General features: G+C 42.7%; 1 long non-coding RNA gene across 1 annotated transcript in view; it reads right to left on the bottom strand.

Annotated features, from left to right (window-relative positions):
* Window positions 1-120: 120 nt before the first annotated feature.
* Window positions 121-21,111, bottom strand: part of LOC136836556 (uncharacterized) — a 109,095-nt gene continuing 88,104 nt past the window's right edge. The window contains exon 2 of the long non-coding RNA XR_010852426.1: window positions 121-2,057. This is a non-coding gene — a long non-coding RNA (uncharacterized lncRNA). The remainder of the gene's footprint in view (window positions 2,058-21,111) is intronic.

Here is a 21,111-nt window from a genome sequence, read left to right as displayed (position 1 = left end):
ATTGATGAAAAGTCTGTTTACCAGGAACAAATTCATGTGATTCAATTGAGATGGAATTTGAGTTTAAGCAAGCTAAAATAATCTTGTTTAATTGTAAGGTAGAAGGATCAGTTGTTTATAATATACTGTAATTTATGTTTCAGTTTAGTGTGTAAATATTACTTATGTGACCAAAGTTATCCTTAGTTGTACTAAAAGTATATGAAGTAAGTATTCCAAAAAATATTTTGCCATTCCCTCTGTGTAACTCTGCAAGGACTGAAAAATCAAAATGAAATCCTCGCAATTTTTTCATTAGCTGATTCTCACCAAATTATGTTGAAATTGTTATTCTCAAGTGAAAGGAAATGTTTAATATATCAAGCACACATGGAAAAAAGAAAATTTTTACTGCAGATCATGATACTTCCAACTATTTATGATTATATTCACTTTTTATATTTTTATTCAGAAGCTGTTTATTCATTTTTGCATTTTGATTCAGGTGCAGTTTTATCTAGTAATATTTTTGTAAATTTATGTTATTATGTCCAATATCTTTTTAACATCTGCCATTACTGTACTAGGGATTCCCCTTTGTTAAGCAGATGACTTTAACTGAGATCTCTCAGTTCAGTTAGCATCTCTCTCTGTATCACATGATTTACGTGTAAGGTGTGAGCTCATTTATCAGTATTATGCCGTTTATGCCAGACAGTTTACAAATACTCTAACTTTCATCATTTATTGCTGGCAGTTTTTGTGCCAATTTAACATTAAAGAAGTATAACATATATATTACAATTTCAATTACAATGTTTATGTTACAAAATTATTTTTTTAATTGGATTTTACTTTACAGTGTACTGAGACCTGCTGTATTTTTGGCCTTCAGATCAATAAGTTTTTGGGAGAAAACGTTTTCAAATTAATAGAATGATTATTATTTTGATTATTTTATTACTAGAAAATGAGACCAATGTCATACACTAATTTTTGATGAGATGTAATTAACTAATAAAAAATGGTTACACCAGTCTTTCTTATTTTTATTACAGTTGCTGTCAATATTATCATCTTTGTTTTTCACTGCTGAAAAGACCAAGTTTTTTTATATTATATGAACCCCCAAGGGTTATTCACAGTTCCAACCACAGTTTCTAAACAATAGTAAAAGTGAAATATTAAACTATTTTTAAGTCTCTACTCCTTTTAGTGGGCATAATGCTATACTTCCTGAAAATCCTGCAGCCTACACACACAACAAAGTACATTCTTGGTAACAGTCTGCTATGAACCTCAGCCACAGTAAAGATGCTGATTTTAACTATACTATGATCAAACATGAAACAAGACAACTTTATGAGTCTACATTAAAATTGACAGTAAGGAGCGCATGCTCGAAAATATAACTGCTGAGTTTAGCAATTATTATAATGGATAAGGTGTGGATGTACATTTCTTGATTTTTAGGCAAGTTGTGTCCTATATAGTATACATGTTTACATTCCTGAGCCATGGAGTTTCATTTTGAAACCATGTACTGTAATATTTTTAAGTTTTCTTTATAATATTTGTATTTCAATGAAAGAAGCTGGTTGTAACCTTTCACAATCGAGATGTTTGTTTTATCTAATTTATCTCCATCCTTCACAACTGGATTTGCTGAAAAACTAACTAAAGGCCACAAAATCTTCAAACAATTTTGTGAATTATTAGGCATATAATATATTGTACACAATATTTGAATATGAAAATAAAGAATCCCATTGGAGATACAGTTTCATTTAATTCACTTTTGTTAAATAAATTACAACACAATACAAAATGTTAAGGATAAATAATGAACTGACTAAATTCTAAGGTGGTACAGGGAAATAGCTAACCTGTGAAAGCCACCATAGGCACTCTGCACTTCAGCCCAAAACACTCAAGCCTTAAAGCAGGTTATTCAAGGGGGACTGTATTACATCAAATTTTCCTTCTGCAGGGTTAAACATGGAATGAAGTCTTCTGCACTGTCCTATATCTTGTGCACTTCCTCTGTGATTAAGGAACAAACCCTGTCTGAGACAGATCTGGAATAATCAATACAAATATTGCAATACAAGGAGTAGGTACTTGGGTGTTATGACTTCCTTCGCCCTTGACATCGAACAGCAAAGAAAAGAATATACTGTACAGATATCACTTAATACATATTGAAAGGAAATAACAATGAAAATTTTAATAATAAAATTTATTTTTCAAAGACCTGACTCCCTTATATGATAGCAGTGTTCTCCCCATCATGCAGGACAACAGTGTGAAAACTAAAAAAACTAAAAGGATCGTTCAGTTTGAACATCTGGCCCATTACTTTTGGGTAAACTGCTGGTTTGATCTATCATTTTCTACTTTTTTCCATCCACAAGTAGTGAGAGTGATGCATAATAGAGGTAAGTATTGAAAAAATAACCTATTATAAAAGGGATTTTGACAGAGGAAAATTCTATTTCTGAGGAAGGTCCCGTGTCACCCGGTGAAATTCCATTACAGCACGAATTTCTAGGTATAACAATGCTAGATATACCAGAGAAAAAGAGCTTTCAGGAAAGCTGGGGTTACTACCCCCAGTCAAGCGTCTTCTAGGAAGACGTCGGTATAACGAAGGGTGAGTGAAATACCACTACCATGGAAATATACTCAAAGATCTCTCCTTATCAAAACCCCGGAAAAGAGCGGTGAGCCGTTACAGCTCCTACACTCCCAACACCCGCCAGGAGGCGACACCAGCGCCACCTACTTCATTCCATGCTAGCACTAACCCCAGACTTGGCATGTGCAAGTAGGGGGGGAGTACTAGATGAGCTAGGGAGGGTCACGGGTGACACGGGACCTTCCTCAGAAATAGATTTTTCCTCTGTCAAAATCCCTTTTCTGAGTCCAGTCCCGTGTCAGCCGGTGAAATAGTGATAGAGAATCATGCCAAGACTGCAACTACAAGGAAAAAAGGGGGTAATCTGAAGGAAATGCAAAATTTTAACGAAAATAATTTTAATCAAGTAATCTCTTTCATGTAGCAAGAATACTAAAACTAAGGTATATTAAATCTAAGGCACATCAAAAAACTTAATACTATAATACACTGGAGGTCCCCGGTATGATGGGGAAAAACCTCAAAAATCTTAAAATTACTTAAAGGTAGGTGAAATATGAAATGTGCACAGGACAAGCAAACACAACCTTAATACTATACACGTAAACTTAGGCTAAACACGTAAGAGACAAGACTAATGAAAATTAATATATACACATATCTGGGGTACGTGGAGCCAAATAAAAACCGGTCCAGTACCCCACAAGAGAAAACAATTATGGCATGTCAGATTACACTTTTCCATCAGTAGATACAAGATACATCAATATGAGGGGCCAGGCAGTGAGGCATAAACAACCAGGAGAATAAGCAGAGAAGTAAATGAGGCAGGCGGGCGGGGGGAAAGGAAAGGATAAGGAAATGATTATTTAAGGTGGGGAGATGACACTTCCCACTGCTATTGTAGAATATTTCAGGGCTTGAGTGATTTTAAATAGTGGCGTTTAAACACTAGAGGTGATTTCCAACCCGTATATTTAGATAACTCTGAAAAGTCCATATTATGAAAGTAATTAATAGAAGTAGCAACTGCTCGAATATCATGAACTTTAGGAACTGAATCTGGGTTGGCCTGTTTAATGAAATACAGGATTTGTTGCCTTATACCATTCAGAGAAAGAGTACCACCTTTCTCCCTGATAAAGAGGACCCGACTTACTCTGTGGAGTTCTTAAAGGTAAGATTTAAGTGTATAAACTGGACATAAAGATTGGTCTTGAGGAAGGGCACCACCTTCCAAGGAGACCACCTGTCCTGTGGGTCTTTGTTCTTAGCTAAAAATCTAGGGTCAGGGGAAAGGAGGACCTCTCCAGATGGGAGGAAGTTAACAAAACTATCACCTCTAGTGAGCTGACAGCTCTGAGATTCTAGCACCTGAAGCCAAACTAATCAAAAATAATGTCTTTCCTTAACAGATCCTGATAAGAGCAATGAAAGTTATCCAACTCTGATGCTAACTTAAGGACGTCATTGAGAAACCACGTAACCGAATGTGGACGTGATACTGGTCTCAGACGAGCGCATGCTCTGGGGATGGATGAAAAATAGGAATCTGTAAGGTCGATTTTAAAGCCGTAAAGAAATACTTTCTTCAATGCCGACTTGACTGTGGTGATAGTGGCGGGAGCCAGGCCTTTCTCAAACAGTGACCTAAAGAAGGAAACTCCTAAATTAGTCGTCATGATTTTGGCTTCAGATGCTTTCAGGAAGGAGGCTAATTTTTTTGACTGCTGAGTCATACTGTTTAATAGTAGAATCTCTTTTATCTGATTCTAAAAACAGAGTGTTGACAGGGTCAATGTTTGCTCCTTTTGGGCTGCAGAACTTTATAAAGTCCATAAAACTAGGGCATTCTGAATCCTTGAGGAAGCTGACACAGTCTTGGTTTGTACTGTCTGGGTCAGAATGGGCTTGGGAATCCGAAGACTCCTTAATCCCAGTTCCTGAAGGAGAGGGAACCAATTGCTCTTCGGCCAGTAGGGGCTACTAGGGCTGGTTGACCCTTGAATGTCCTGAGTTTGTGTAATACTTTCAGCAGTAAATTTATTGGAGGGAACAGATAAATCTTCTCCCAATTGTTCCAATCTACTGTCATTGCGTCTGTGGCGAACGCCTGAGGTCCAGGTTGGGGGCCACGTAACAGGGGAGCTTGAAGTTGCTCTCCGTTGCGAACAGATCCACTTGGAGGCCCGGAACCTGGCGGCAAATCCATTTGAAAGATTCCCACATCCAGGGACCACTCCGTCTCCAACGGGGTAGTCCTGGACAGGAATCCGCCACCACGTTCCGGACTCCTGCTAGATGGGTGGCTGACAGGTGCCAACCGTGCTTGTTCGCCAGGGAGAAAATAGCAACCATTACTTGGTTTACTCGACCTGATTTGGAGCCGCCCCTGTTGATGCAATGAACTACCACTGCGCTGTCTAACACCAACCTGATATGAATCCGGTTGGGGGGCGGATTTTCTTCAGAGTTAGAAAGACCGCCATAGCTTCCAGGGTGTTTATATGGAACTGCTGAAACATTGTGGACCACGTTCCTTGTACTTTCTGTTTTGGTGAATATCCCCCCCAGCCGCTTAGAGAAAGCGTCTGTGTGGATAACTAGTGCGGAGGGGAAACTGAAGTGGAACTGTTTTGGACAGGCTTCTGACTGTGGTCCAAGGCCGCAGTCTTGTCTTTAAGATTCGAGGGATAGAGAGACCTTGTCTCTGAGCTTGACATTTGCTCGACTCCGCCACACTCTGTTTATGTCTTTTAATTTGGCTTTCAAGAGCAGGTCTGTCACTGAGGCAAATTGAAGAGACCCAAGGACTCTTTCTTGGGATCAGCGGGATGCCGATGGATTTTGAGAATCTCTTGGTGAGAGATGCTATCTCTTTCCTCTTGGGAGGCGGGAGAGATAACGTGTGGGAGGACAGACTGAAGACCCAGCCACTGGAGACCCAGGCGGGCTGTTCACTGAAAACCGGGACTCCAGGAAATTGATGACTATGGACGTGGCCTTCCTGACACTCCGGAACAGTTGGTGCCCAAATTATCCAATCGTCCAGGCGCTGCTAGGGATATTCCTTGGGACCGGAGTTGCTGTACTACCGTGTCCGCCAGCTTGGTGAATACCCTGGGTGCAATGTTCAGACCGAAGGGCATGACCCTGAAGGAGTAGGCTTTGATTCCCGAGTCTGAAACCGAGGAACTGAGAGAAGTTCCGCGCAATCGGGACGTGATAATAAGCGTCTGAAAGATCGATAGAGGTGGTGACGGCTCCCGCGCGAAGTAGAGTCCGACCTGAGCTATTGTAAGCATGCGAAAGCTTGTCGCATTTTATGTAGAGATTTAGACGCGACAGATCCAGGATCACTCTTTGCTGATCGGAGTCTTTTTGGGAACAGTAAATAACCTGCCTTGAAACTTTAGGTGCCTTGCTTTCTTTATTGCTCGTTTGTTGAGCAATTCTGTTCTATAATCCTGTAGGATTGATGTGGGTGGCTGGTAAAACCTGGTTAGAGGAGGAGGGTTCTTGATCCAGCTCCACCCCAGTCCTTGGACACAATGCTGTGTGCCCAAGGGCTGAAGGTCCATTGGTCCCTGAACCAATACAGGCGACCACCTACCTGCGTTCTCTCAGTGGGAGGAGCGGGTTTGTTCCCCCTACCACGTCCAGGCCTTCCCCTTGGGGTGGTGTTGGGCCTTCCTCTATGGGGGCTTTGCCTCTTCCTCCTTGCAACCCTATTGAGGCCGTGAAAAACCCACGGCCCTCATATGTGGGGTTGTATGCTGGTGAGGTCACATAGGAGGGGCGAGCTGGTTGGACCAACACGTATTGTTGGGGTGAGACTTGAAGTAGATGGCTGGGCCACTGCCGAGACCGGGACGGCTTGGACTACCGCCTGATGGGGCCTCTTATGCCTCCTGAAGCGTTTGCCTCCTCTCGTCTGGGGCCGGACGATTCTGGGGTCTTGCGCTTATAAGCGGAAATGCCCCAGCGAGAGCGCAGACTCTGATTGGCCCGTGTAGCCTCAGTCATAACGGATGTAACCTCTTCTTCAGGGAAGAGGTTAGGTCCCCAGATCGAGCTTTTAACGAGCTTGTTAGGCTCGTGGCGGATGGTAGCATCAGCAAAAAGATGAACTTCCTGCATTCCAGTCTGGCCATAATGAACTCATACAAGTCCGACTGGAAGCTCGCCAGGAAGGACTTAGCCAGAACCTGGAAAAAGGTTCGTCCGAGCAGGAGACGGCAGTAGCTTCTGTAAGGCAGCTGGAGCTCAAGGACCGGGCTAACTTAGTCCGGGCCTCAAACTCCGCCTTCAACAAGATTCCGGCAACTTGGGAGCTGCTCACTAAATTGTGTGGAAGCGCAGAGGGGTCCAGCTTGCCGACAGTGAAAGTGGACGGGGCGTCCACCAGAACTCATTACTTCCTGGGAATACCAGGGAAGTAGGGTCTGTTTCCCTTAATTGAGTAAAGGGATTACCATCAAAGCATGCTCGGGCCGTAGCCAGAGCAACTTTGTCCAAGCAGGGAGGTGGGAAGGTCTTCTCCCAGGGTGAACATCGTAAATTGCCCTTGAAAGGGGTCAACTTCGTGTTCTCTGCCTGCCACTCCGTCAGAGTGCGCAGGAGAGCCGACTGAGCTTGGTCCCTAGGGATGATGACAGTCTCCCTAGGAACCTTGTCTGACCGAATCAAGCTTCTTCTGTGAGCCTCACGAAGCCTGGATAAGGGGCAAGAGATCGGGGAAGAACTCCAATTCTTCCAACCGTCTCGTGCCCAGACCCTCAACTGTAAGTTTGCCATCATGTTGGATGGCCCGGAGTCGAAACGCCAAGGGTTACCGACATCGAGCGGCGGGAGGTCCGCAGTGTCGGGGATAGCATACTGTGGTTCTGCCGGGTGGGGTGGGGAGCCAAACCTGCCAGTATGTTATCATAACTGGCAAACTTATCAGTGATTTTTTCAAACCTAGAGTCTAGGTCCTCCGTAAACTTTTGTACAGTTCAGTGGCAAGGGCCTGTGCATCAAAAAGAAGGTTGGCGAGGAGGGCTTGGTTTTGCAGCCCTCTTACTCGCGCCTTTGCCGGAGGAACTAGATTTGCTCCCGGAGGCTACCGGTCCTGAAACCTTAGCCGACGGGGGAAGGCGATGCCTTCTTGGAAGTCGAGGACTTATAGCCCTTCGCCTTCCATGAAGTCTTCAACTTCAACTTGGGGATAGCAGACGGAGCTCTATCACCCAAGGAGGAAGACTTCACAAAACCTGCAAATGAAGATACTGATGAAGCAGGGGAGTCAAACAGAGGGGGCCCGCCCCAACATCCTCACTTACCTCACCACTTACCACCTGGTCCTGCTCCGTATTCATTGGTTCCAGGTTGAGATTTAGTGCGGCTACATCCTCCGAGACCTCGGCATACAGGATATCCACTTGGGGTGGCTGGTCGCATCCCGGATTTGCTGGATGATTGGGGTGGCAAGATCTTCTGGCACTGCTGTCGCCACCGTGCGCCGGGTAAAGCAAGTCCCTCAACCTGGCGCCGAGGACGTAGGGCTTCCCGACGGAACATTCCTTCCGAACCCAGCCACCCAGGCCGGAGGGATTCAAGGCAGACTTCTTGGAAGCTTCGTCCGCCTGCAAGGAAACCAGCAATTAGATAGGAATGAAAAAGCCAGACCGGGAACCTATAAACAATATACAATATGAGGAGCATGAACCGGGGAAAAAGACTTTCTTACCGACTCATCCTGGATGGTTGAGCAGAGAGCAAAGCAAACCTCACAACCATCGGGGTGCCAAACAACCAGGTCGTCAGTCGGACCGCACAACCAGCGTGGGTCCGGCAAACCTACGTGCCCGTAGGGTTGTTGAAGGGAGGCGGTACACCCGGCTCCTCACAGCGAACAGTCTGTAAAAATAAAAGTACATGAACCTCACACTCTAAGCAATCTAAAGCCGGCAAGGCCGGAAACTCAACTACAACCGAATACTCCGGCGGAGAAGAACTCCTTATGATAAACTGGGCCAATAAGCTCTAAATGCACAGAGTGGAAGGTAAGGGTTTTCAGACCCGGAGGACTCAGGGGAATGAAGGAACGAGAAACCAGGAACCAACCATAAGGGCTGCCAGAAAAATAACGGCGGAGCCCCCGGGTGTAGGACCGGACTCACGTATATATAAGATAAATTAAAACAAAAAATAAAAATAAAAATAATAATAATACTAACAATAATAATAATAATAACAAGTGATGGTAAATACTCCGGAGACCGGAGGGGTCCGCTTCCCTTACATGATGTAAAAATCTTCCACCCATACCTCCCGCCGGAGAAACAAGACGGGTAAAGTGATCGTATGTTCAGTAACATAAGACGGAGCAAGTACATTTCACCCTATCTACGAGCTCGATGGGGAGGCGAGAGGTATGGGACAGTGATTCGAACACGTTCGAGTAAACAAACCACCAACCCCACCACAGCGAAGCAAGGGACGGTATGGGAGGAGCGAATCCCTCTACCAATAGGAGGAGTCCCTGAACTCGGAGAAACGCCATCTAGCGTCACCCGCAAGTCGCAAGGCTGGGGTAGGGTGGAGGGAGGGGTGGAGTAGGGGAGAGAAGTAGGCTACCCGGAAGGGAACAGGAGACAGGGAGAAACATGTCACCCGCTCAACTGCATCCTTCCCTCCAAATGAACTTGGAAGGGTAGCCTACTCCAGGGAGCTACACAGCCCAAGCCCGACTCCTCCCTAGGCGAAGCCTAAAATGGGCCTAACCTAGTATAGGTTAGGAAAGAGGAAAGGAGTGCAAAAGGGAGGAGGAAGCAACAGGAGAGAAATTTTTGTGCTGAGAGCCAACCGGGATCGAGAAGGGGATAAGAGGCGACTAGCCTAGAGGAAACACATCCAAAGAACTCGATTCCCCAAATGGAGGAAGAGGACTAAGGGGCTCACTCTACCCACCTAAAAACGACACCGGAGGAAACAGCAACCAAAACTCCCTCAACCTGATCTCCGCACCCAGGGCAAGGGGATGGAAGCAAACAAGCCACCACAAAATAACCATCACACATAAACAATTAAAATCAAAATATGTTCAATAGGTAGCGTAGCCTACCTCGGGGAGGTTAGAAATAGATTGAGGCTGCCGTTCATCACCAGAGGTAAACAACAAAACTAAAACAATTAAAATAAATAAATATACTAAAAATAAAAGGAGAGCACCATCTTCAAGCATAAAATAATAATAGCCTACTTGAGACCAAAAATAAAAGGAACCCAACCTGGGGATACCTGGACGGGGCATCACCCTAATAAAGGCCGATAGGCATGAAATGCAAAACAAAACCAAAAAGGGAGGGGAGCCACCGCAGGAACCACCAGGAAGGGAACCAAGGGTTAAAATCTATCTATAACGACGAGGAGACAACTCCAACCGAAAGAACAGAAGGGGTCGCCTGCATGTCGACATATGGCTGGCGGGGACGCCGTGGCGTCATAATAAGATCTCAATATTTATGAAATATGAGACCAAAACAGCCAATAAAACAGAACAAAACCCCACAAGAAGATGGTACTTAACTTAGAGATGGAAAAGGTGCTCGATGCCATCGTAGATGTAGAAAATAATCCAAAAAGAGGGACGAGCACACAAAAGAAACGAGATTTGTCACGTGCTAGAAAATGGAATGAAGTAGGTGGCGCTGTGTGTCGCCGTCCTGGCGGGTGTTGAGTGTAGGAGCTGTAACGGCTCACCGCTCTTTTCTGGGGTTTTGATAGGAGAGATCTTTCGAGTATATTTCCGTGGTAGTGGTATTTCACTCACCTTCGTTATACCGGCGTCTTCCTGAAGAGCGCTCGACTGGGGTAGTAACCCCAGCTTTCCTGAAAGCTCTTTTTCTCTGGTATATCTAGCATTGTTATACCTAGAAATTCGTGCTGTAATGGAATTTCACCGGCTGACACGGGACTGGACTCAGAAATATATCTTTGAAATGAATCTTACCTCTCTATTATAATGGAGCTAAGTGTTAAAAATCAACTATTATAAATATATCTTTGAAATGAATCTTACCTCTCTATTATGATGGCTGATTCCCACACTGAAAACAGTGGTGGGTAAGTGTTTGAAGATCCAAGAATTAATCCCCAAAGAGAAAAAAATAAATTCTGTCCGGAATGAGATGCCACATACCTTACAATTAGAATCAATCCACTGGTACTGCTGCCAGGTGAGGACCACTTCATTAGGCCATAAGGACCTCTGGAAATTGTTGGAAGTTCCTTGCAAGGGAAACCACTCTCAGTTTGATGACAGTGGAACAAAGGTCCTGTATCCAGGCTTGCAGAGCAACATCAATAAAACAATGAAACCCTTGCCTAATCCAAAACTAGGCAACTTCACACTCCCATAGCACAAGAAATTCCTAACTAGTTAAGAAAACTAGTGTAGAACTAACCTAATCATTCAGGATACGAGTTTAATAATGTGAGGCAAACACTGAGTTACATCTCCATTACGCTGCAATTACAATTTTCTCCAGCGAGAGGTTTTTAAAGAGACTGAGAGGTTGCCACAGCTCTCATATTGTAGAACTTGACCTTCAATACGAGTAAAAAGTTGAGGTCTAGACTGGCATGCACTTCCTTAACCAAGTTCTTAAGGAAGAAAACCACAGTATTCTTATCTTAGTCACTGTGACATCTGGCCTCTTCCCCATCTGTAACCAAGGATGATACATAAGAAAGTTCATAACCTTCCCTCAACACTTTCACCACCCAGGGATCTGCCTCCAGATCTTGCCAAATCAAATAAAAGATCAGCCTCCCTCCTACAGGGGTCTGAGAGCTTGAATCCTCACTTCTCGGAAACAGGTGAATTTTTTCCATGACATTTAATATCCTTTTTGAATGCCCAAAGGGCTGGTTTGAGGGAATGGAAACCTTACTTCCTGGCCTAAATGAATACTTAGGGTCTTACACCATGAGCAGAGGAGGTTGTTGCTAAGGTTGCCAATGCCTTAACATCTGAGAGCAACATAGCAAAGACCTGGCTTCTGATTTCTCTACTTCTTGTATGAGTGCCTAAAGCTGAAAAATCCAATAAAGCAGATAAGACAATATTGTGCAATTGTATCAGCCTTCTGAGTCTCAGAAACTGAACGAGTTAGGAAAAAACAAAGCTGTTCCTACCACTAAAATATGGAATTGCTACACATGAACAGAAATTCCAAGAGCATCCGATACAGCCTTGTCTCTACATCCAAAAATGTCTGAGAGGTCATTCCCAAATTGTTAATCTGGATGATAAGCCAAAACAATGTCCCTGGCAACCTCATCAGTAACTGCAATTGCCAATAAGGTAAATGACATTATTCCTATTACAGTACTCGCAAAGCTGACTTGGCAAACCATTCCAGCTCTGTAGAGGCTAAAAATGCTTTCCCAAATAAGACTGCCTCCTTGTTGGAATCGGGGAGACAGGGAGACAGATCCAGTATCTGCTTTGGCTCACACAAGACTACTTAACATCATAAACAACTGAATAAAGGGCAACAAGCACTTAGAAGAAGTAACATGGAGTCCTGGATTATTAGAGCCTCAAAAAAATCAGGAACTTGACAGCACAGAAATTAATAAGTTTCTGAAAAGCAGAAGTACACTGCTGTTCTTTCCCATCAGAGTCCGAGACAGGAAGCTGGGGATCTCCTGTAGAAGGCACAAGAGGCTTGAGGGTTGTTGCAGCAGAACCCCCAACACCTTGTGATGCAAGACTTTCAAATCTTAAAACAGAGAATTAAACTTTGGAGCAAAACTTGATCCTTAGGAAAACTGATTTCATCATGCACCTCCACTCCTGGCTCTCCCTCAAATGTTTGCTCCTGAACAGAAACTTAACAGTAAGCAGCAACGTTGAAAATCCCCAGGTAGCCAACGACGACAAACCTCATTGCAGGCCTAAATTCAGGGCTACTGGGATTGAATCACCTTGGGGCAAACAATCATCTAGCCTCTCTGGCAGAGAAGTTGGAAGCTAGTTTAAAGACTTGGACTGAGAATGCCTTGAAAAGGCCTCGGGAGGTTCCAAGTCCTCATAAGGAGACTGATGCAAAACCTATAGAAATCTGGGAGATCTTGAGGGTGGACAAGACCATGAAACCTTACAGAAAGCCATGGCATTCTAGATGTAGGAATCTCAGCATTCTTGACAGAGCAAAATAGGTTCCTACATTGTTCCTTTAATAGTTTAAGATAGTATGTATAAATCCTTAGAACCCTAACAGGGCAAAAAAGTAGCTTTTTTTGCCTTAAGCATTAGAGTTTTTTGCTAGGGAAAACAGAAAACTCTTGGAAGAGCTTTAGCCTTGACATCATTCTTAGCACAAAAGGATCCCAAAAAAGAGTTCTGCTCCAGTATGTGAAACCCTACTCACGATGATATCACTTGTAATACACTTACTCTTTCGGTCGAAACCAAGGCCACCAGATAAAGTGTTTTCTAAGAAAGAGCCTTGAGAGAAGCCTCTCTCAAGGGTTGGAAAGGAGGGCCTCTAAGGTGTCTAAGACAACATCTAATTCCATAAAAGCGGCATTAGCAGAACCTTTGGCATTCCAGCTGAAATGAGTGAATAGCTTTGCCTAAGTCAATCTCTTTTGAAATACACAATCAAGAATGCCTAAATACGTAAGTCAGCATGGATTTATAGCCTTGATGAAGGAAACAGACCAACCTTTGGCATCTCTCAAGAAGCACAGCAACTTTATTATATTGTTAATGTTAGCACAAAGAACAGAAAATAACCCCAGACTTGCACCATGATCTATAAAGTTCCCACTGTACCAATCAAGAAAAGAAATTAATGGGCTTTCCCTTTGCCATTAGGAAAGAGTTCCTAGATGACTTGTAAGCCTTTAAAGCTGAGGAGCTTGTCAACAATTTCCATGCTTATCTTAAACGAAGCACTTCAGTATTTCCGTGATGCTTCCCTAAGCTTGCCTGACAAAGCAAATTTGTCCATGAAGGTAATTTCTAGGAACTTCTATTGACACTCCCTGAAGGACTGGGAACAAATGCTTCCTTGGCCACCAAGACGCAATTAAAATCATGGTGGTATTCCCGGAAGCCCTCAACTCTTAAGTACCCCCTCAACAGCAGAAAAATAAGGAAGGTATAAAATAACAATTAAGTGCACTTTAGGAACCATAACGTCTTCTGTCCAGGCTTGAAGGTCCAGAACTGGGGAGATATACAGCTGGAGATGATTAAACTTCATTGTGAAGTAGTCAGTGAGAGGTTAGCCGCACACTCTCCAAATCGCCTTGCAAACTACAGGGTAAGTAGTAGCAGTATTAAAGTAGTTTAACCAGACCACTGAGCTGACTTTCAGCTCTCATAGGGCTGGCCCGAAGGATTAGAATAAAATACCACATAGGCACACATTCTCATACTGTAACACACACACAATAAATATGTTTACTCATGCTTCCACACTAAAAATGAAGTTTTCATAATAAAACTAATGTTGTAATACTTACCTGAACACCTGAATTAGCCCTGGTCACCCACCTGGCGAACTACATCCCCATAGCTTTTACCCAGTAAAGTGGGTAATTAACTATCAACGTTACCAACACTTACAGGAAAATTTTGTCAAATGAGTTACTTGACATGGTGAACTTTTGAAAAAGTCCCGGCACAATTCAGGCCGAGTCCCTAATTGCATTTTTTTTAGTTTTAAATTGAAGTGGGGAGGATTGAATTTAGGTGTTCAGGTAATATTACAAGTTTAGTTTTATTATGAAAATTTCATATTGCACTACACTCCTGAACACCTGAATTGTGCCAGATTAACAAAATTTAGTGCTGTTTTGGATCAATCTAATTTTACCTGCCAACAATAAAGCAGGTAACTCATATTCGCCTACTCTGTATAAATGAATGTATCCTCACCTGGTTATCCCACTATAAGTGAGAATGTCTGTAGAGAGAGTACCCCCGACATCAGTCTCATGTCTAGGTACTGTCTGAGTCGAGCTACCTCTCATGTGGTATTCAAACCTCCTCATGGATAGAGTAGCAAAATAAAAACCAACCTACCATGTGGCTAATCACAGCCTCCATGATTAGTGGAGAACTTGAACCTCCCATGTGAACCTAATCAAAAACTCTCATTTATGGAGGGTCTGAGTCGAGCTACCTCTCATGTGGTATTCAAACGGAAAGTCTCATGGATACTATTAGCAAAAAAAAAAATAAAACCAACCTACCATGTGGCTAATCACAGCCTCCCATGATTAGTGGAGAATGATGAACCTCCCATGTGGCTAATCAAAGCACTCTCATGTATGGTTACTGATAACCTCCCATGTGGCTAATCAAAGCACCCTCATGTATGGAGAATACAACAAAAAATGAACCTCCCATTTGGCTAATCAAAGTTTTCATGTATGGAGGGGCAACGAGTGAACCTCCCATGTGGCTAATCAAAGCACTCTCATGTATGGAAAACGAAGAACTCTCATGTGGCTATTGTAGCCTCTCATGTATGGAGGAGATCTTGAGTTTGCAACAAAGGATCTTCGCACAATATTTCGATCTTTGATGAATGTTTTGCAAAGAAGAGGTTGAAGAAACCATACCTGTCCACTGGATCTGCCTATCTTCCCAGTACTAACGTCAAACTTAATATTCTCACTATGAACTTGACTAACAGAGAATCCAAGATTCAAATTTCCTCAGACTACATTCATTACCTAATCAGTTCCTTTACCCTTAACATTACTTTAATTATAAGATCGAGTTTGTCGTCGAAAAAGGGATCAACGAGAAATTCTTTTCAGGTTGAATCATGAAAACTGACATCCGACTTCAAGGGCTGCCTCTTTGAATCTCCACACTAATTTACCCTCAGCTTCTGAACGCACGGACGATAGAAGGGTTAGCGGCTAATCACACGGACAAGAGCATTTTTTGAAAAAGGAGAAACGATGCATCTCGGGGAAGTGACTACTCAGAGCCTACCCATTAACCCTTCAAGGCTGTTTCCTAATGGACGTACCATACGTCGACGAAAATTTCAGTTAGATGTCAAGTGGACGTACCATACGTCGACAGGTTTTAAAAACATTTTTTAAATATTCGCGGAAAAAATAATTATAGGCCTAGTTTTGCGGAAGGTTTCAAATCACGCCTTTAAGGGATGCTGGGAGTTCACGGATCAAGCTGTTGTTTTGTTTCTAAGCGTCAAACAGAAAGTCGCATGCGCAAATTTCCCTTTTTTCGAATTTAAAGACAGCATCAGCGTTGGACCGCTGAAAAGGCGATTTTTTGACGCATCCGTGTTTTGCAGAACTTTGGCGAGTGTTTGCATAAATTGTGCTGCAACAGGACGTTTGCAGAGATGTCTCAAAGCCGTCAGGACCAAAAGTCAAATCACTGCCTGTCGGTAGTGAGCGTGTGAGACGATTTTTATAGCCGAAACTGGGATGCTGGAGAAGGACCCAGCAGCCAAAGTGACCCAGCTTCTCAGCGCCGTGTTGTTCGCCCACGTGTGACTGAATCCGACCAAAGACCACATCCGTGCCTTTTATGACCCCTAGGAAGCATCGTTGTGTCCTGAGGGGCATCCGTAAATTTTTGAAAAAAACTTTTTCCTTCGCTGAAAATCCTGGCATTTCTTGAGTCACCTTGTCGTAATTTTTTCGACGTTTTATATTATTCGTTACATAAAGTGTTATACATCAAAATGTGTGCAATTTCATGTAGAATACAACAAAAAATAAATAGTTCTTTTAGCTTTTAACAGTTTTAAGTATTTTCATTTTTAAATCACGATAACTGACAAAATTTTAACATTCGGGGTCAATTTTGACTCGACCAAATGCTCGAAAAACGCAATCGTAAGCCAAAATTCTTACATTCTAGTAACAATCAATCATTTACCTTTATTCTGCAACAAACAGAAAGTCTCCAGCACAATATTTGATTTATGGTGAATTTTTGAAAAAAAACTTTTCCTTCGCTCCAACAAAAATCCTAGCATTTCTTGAGTCACATTGTCGTAATTTTTTCGCCGTTTTATATTATTCGTTACATAGAGTATATATACATCAAAATGTGCGCAATTTCATGTAGAATACTACACAAAATAAATCATGCTTTAGCTTTTACCATTTTTGAAATATTTTCATATAAATAACGATAAATAAAAAAACCAACCTTTGGTCAACTTTAACTCGATCGAAATGCTCGAAAAAACGCAATCGTAAGCCAAAATTCTTACATTCTAGTAACAATCAATCCTTTACCTTCATTTTGCAACAAACGGAAAGACTCTGGCACAATATTTCCAATTTATGGTGAATTTTTAAAAAACTTTTTTCCTTCCATTCAGTTTATACTCAAACTCCGCTAAAAATCTAGCATTTCTTGAGTCACCTTGTCATAATTTTTTCGCCATTTCATATTATTCGTTACATAAATTGTTATACATCAAAATGTGTGCAATTACATGTAGAATTCAACAAAAATAAATCATGCTTTTAGCTTTTACCATTTTGAAATATTTTCATATAAATAACGATAAATAGAAAAAATCAACCTTCGGTCAACTTTAACTCGATCGAAATGGTTAAAAAAATGCAATTGTAAGCTAAAAAAAACTTATAGTCTAGTAATATTCAATCAATTTCCTTCATTTTGAAACAATTGGAAAGTCTCTAGCACAATATTTCGATTTATGGTGAATTTTGAAAAACTCTTTTTACATCCGCAGTTTTTACAAATTCATGCATCATTTTGTGATAATATTTTCTCTGTGTTGCTCTAATCGTTTTACAATCTGTTATATACCAAAATCATCGCAATTTTAGTGTACAATACAACTAAAACAAATTAACTCATTAGCTTTAACCGTTTTGCTTTACAGCGTGATTTGTATACAATTATATATGAGTTTTTTTTCGCTGTCATATATTCCAATATTTATATATAATAATGATTTTTTTTTCATTTCTGATGGTTGCAGTTATACTAAACTTCAGGCAATGAGAAAAAAGGGCCAAAAATGAACTCTTAATTTTAAAAACTAAGCGTGCTGTGATTTTTTTCAAAAAAACTTTTTTCCGCTTTTCAGACATTTCTTAGCTCCCTAAAGCCCGCCGGCATACGGGAGTCATTTTTTGTAAATAGGGCTTCGGCGTTTCAGAGGTTTTGAGGAATGAGGCAGTGTGCCGAGCCGATGACCCTCCGCCCTGCAGGTTGCGGCAAAGGCTGACAAGCAAAGAAGTATCCCAGCGCCCAAAAAACAGCCTAGGCTAGCCTACAAGAGACCCTCTTTGGACTCTCGAGAAACTATCAAGACTAGGATACTTACGATGTACTAAAGTTCATGTGATTATACTATCACTGTTGCTTAAGATTCTAAACCCTAGAAAGGAATTTCTCTATCTGGTTAACCTAATAATCACTCAGTAGACGTGAATACTACCTCAGCTAAATGAGCGAACCTAGATAATGAGACTTCGCGTTAGCGTGGACTAATGAATAACCTTCGAGTCTTAGTCACTGTAAGAGAATACCACCTCCGCTAACTGTGAAGCACCCAAGATAGGAGAATTCACCACTGTTTGTGGTGGGTGAAATTTAAGTAAAGGAAGAAAACAAAGACGGACTCGCAAGTAAACTACCTCCAGAATAGAAGACTCTGAACCGTTCCTTAGAAAGGAAGATGAAGTGGACATACTCCGAATACTGTGCAGTAATGAAAAAACTGTTAAATACTAAATATAATGTCACATCAAATTAAATTGCTTTCAAGGGCATAAACCTCGCACCACACGAGAATCGTGAAGTGTGCCTGCAACTGTGTTCCCGCAACTGTGTTCGTGTAGTGAGCGCTTATGAATCAGGAACCAGGAACCCTTTCTCCAAATAACTAATCGCATCCTGACCATGACGGGAAGGATTCAGCGGTGAGAAAAAAGTGTACACAGAAGTGGACGGAGTTTATCAACCTTTGGTAAATATTCGAATGATCGGACATAAGACATCCCCGCTGATGCCAGAACCGAACACTTGCAGATAAAGAACTTTTAAAACGAAATAAAAGAGTTTTAGCCTCGCCACAACTTCCAGAAGAAGAGAAATACTATCATTTGCTGGAAACTTGGAAGCTCGCCCATTTTTTTTTTTGTTTTCTTTTTGCAGCTAAAGCCAAAGAAAGAAATAAAACACCTAACCAATTATCTTAACATTAGAACTTCTGACAAATCTCACGAGGAGCCCAAGGCGTAACAAGTCAAAGAAGATCTTACTACTGGAAATTTTCGGGAAGATAGAAAAATGTACTGCAAGTGCTGAGCGGTAGCCAGCAATAGCCGAAAATTGAAGAATCTTGACTTTCTGAAGGAATAAAAGAAAACCAGCTATTTCGGTTATGGCAGGCCTAAAGATGGAATGACCTTCCTTACGACACAGACTTCCCCATGTCAAGTTGACCTGGTAAAGCTTACGGGTTGACTTCTCAAGCTAAAAGAAACACTGTCTAGACATATCTTTAGAGTGTCTGGACTGTCTAGCTGTTCACTCGGCAGTGGCCCGCAACTAGGTTCATCACGCAAGAGTTTGGATGATAATGGTGAAAAAGCGGTTGTCTAAAAGATCTTCCGCATGAGGAGGAACATCGGAACTTCCGTAAGGAGCATTAGGAATTCCGGAACCGAAGGCGTTAGAGCCAGCAAGGAGCTAGAGTCATAGACGTCTTGACACTACCGCAATTCCTGAGTGCCTGATGAATGAGACCAAATGGCGGAAAGTATATACCTCTAAGTTCTAATGATCTTGTTCCCCCAGAGTTCTCAGATACGACACGGCAGTTACAATGTTGTAAAACAGACCCACTACTGTGTTGCGCACTAGGACTGAGAAACACCTGAGGGCTTCCTTTACAGCCCTGAGGTTCCCGAAGGTTATGACTCTCTCGTTCCCCGATCCCTCCAGAGGCCCGAAGCCTGGTTCCCTCAGGTTGCTCCCAACCTTGATATGGGCATCTGAGTACAGATGAACGTCAGGAAGAGGGGAGACTACAGACCTTCCGGATGTCAGATGCGCTTCTTCTGACAATCACAGACCATCCGATTAAGGAAGAATCGTTCCAGATTATACCTGCATTTCGATGTGGAAGTCTCAGCGATTCCTGAGACATACCTGAAGAGAAAGTATGCGGAGACACAAGACCCTGGAATGAGAGAGAGAGAGAGAGAGAGAGAGAGAGAGAGAGAGAGAGAGAGAGAAACATTCTCCCTAAGAGGCTTCTTCAAGTGGCTACCAGCTGTTCCATGTTAGACAAGAACCCTCTACTTCCACATTTGTACCTTCAACGATGCATAATTGCCGACACTGGAGACATGAGTTAGAAGCAACAAGTTCGTTATACTGGCCGCATCCCTTGAACCCAGAGCAGCCACACTAATCATAGCTTGCTGTGACGCTACTGCTGACGACGGCTACACGAAATAGACCATGGAGGAGATATCCTCCTCCCTAAAAGACTGTTGCAGAGCGCAAAAGGCGCCCTCAACAGATCCCTCTCCGAATGTCCGGATAGTGAGGTGGAAGCTTCAAAAGAAGCCCCTCCTCTCTGCCAAAGAACGTTGTACAGTCAGGCGACATGTTAACCTGGTATGCCAGCCTATTGACACCGAAGTGATGAGGTGTCAGGCAGTACCAGACCAGAGGGAGAATCATCTTGTTTGAGCAACTACCGGTTCTGTCGCATATAGCAACTCAAACATCGTTGCTTCGGTAGTGGAGGCTCCTCCGGAACCTTGGATTGAGGATAAGTGAGGAAGTCTGCCATCCGCTTATACTCATTCTCATTGGCTGAAGGAGAACTAATATCCGGTACTGGATCCTCTTCTTCAAATGAACAATCCTTGTCGGACTGGTATGACCGAGCCGGAGGATTGTCAGAGTGGTTCGACCGAGCCGGAGGATTGTCGGACTGGTCCGAACAAGCCGGAGGATTGTCGGACTGGTCCGACCGAGACGGAACAGGAAAGAGGCAGGCTGATCCCTAGCAAACGCCGAACTCGAAAACCCGGAACTTGCTACACCTGGGTGCGTGAGAAGGACACCTGACGTATCAATCGCGAACATACTGGAGGCACCAAATTATAGGTTGAGCAAACCCCGCACCACCCAACAGGGATGACGCAACACCTGGGCAGACCACGCCCACTCCTGAGAGAGAAGAGGCTGCAACACCCGAACCACTCAAATCCGCTGTATAATTATTGTTTGAAACTGTTAATTACTGTTTGGGTTTAATTGGGCAGTTTGTGTATAAAGGTATTTCTGTTGTTGTGGGTTATTGGAAGAGGTGTAAATGACTAGTTATGACTAATTGAGTTTGTATATTACTTATTTGTCGATTGTCAATGATTATTTAAGATGTTCTCTTGGAGAGTGGGAGTATGGGCAGTTAGTTGAAGTCAAGCCCTGT

The sequence above is a fragment of the Macrobrachium rosenbergii genome, chromosome 56 (genome assembly GCF_040412425.1).
Source record: "Macrobrachium rosenbergii isolate ZJJX-2024 chromosome 56, ASM4041242v1, whole genome shotgun sequence".
NCBI classification, from domain to species: Eukaryota; Metazoa; Arthropoda; class Malacostraca; order Decapoda; family Palaemonidae; genus Macrobrachium; species Macrobrachium rosenbergii.
This window is presented reverse-complemented; position numbering and strand designations above follow the sequence as displayed.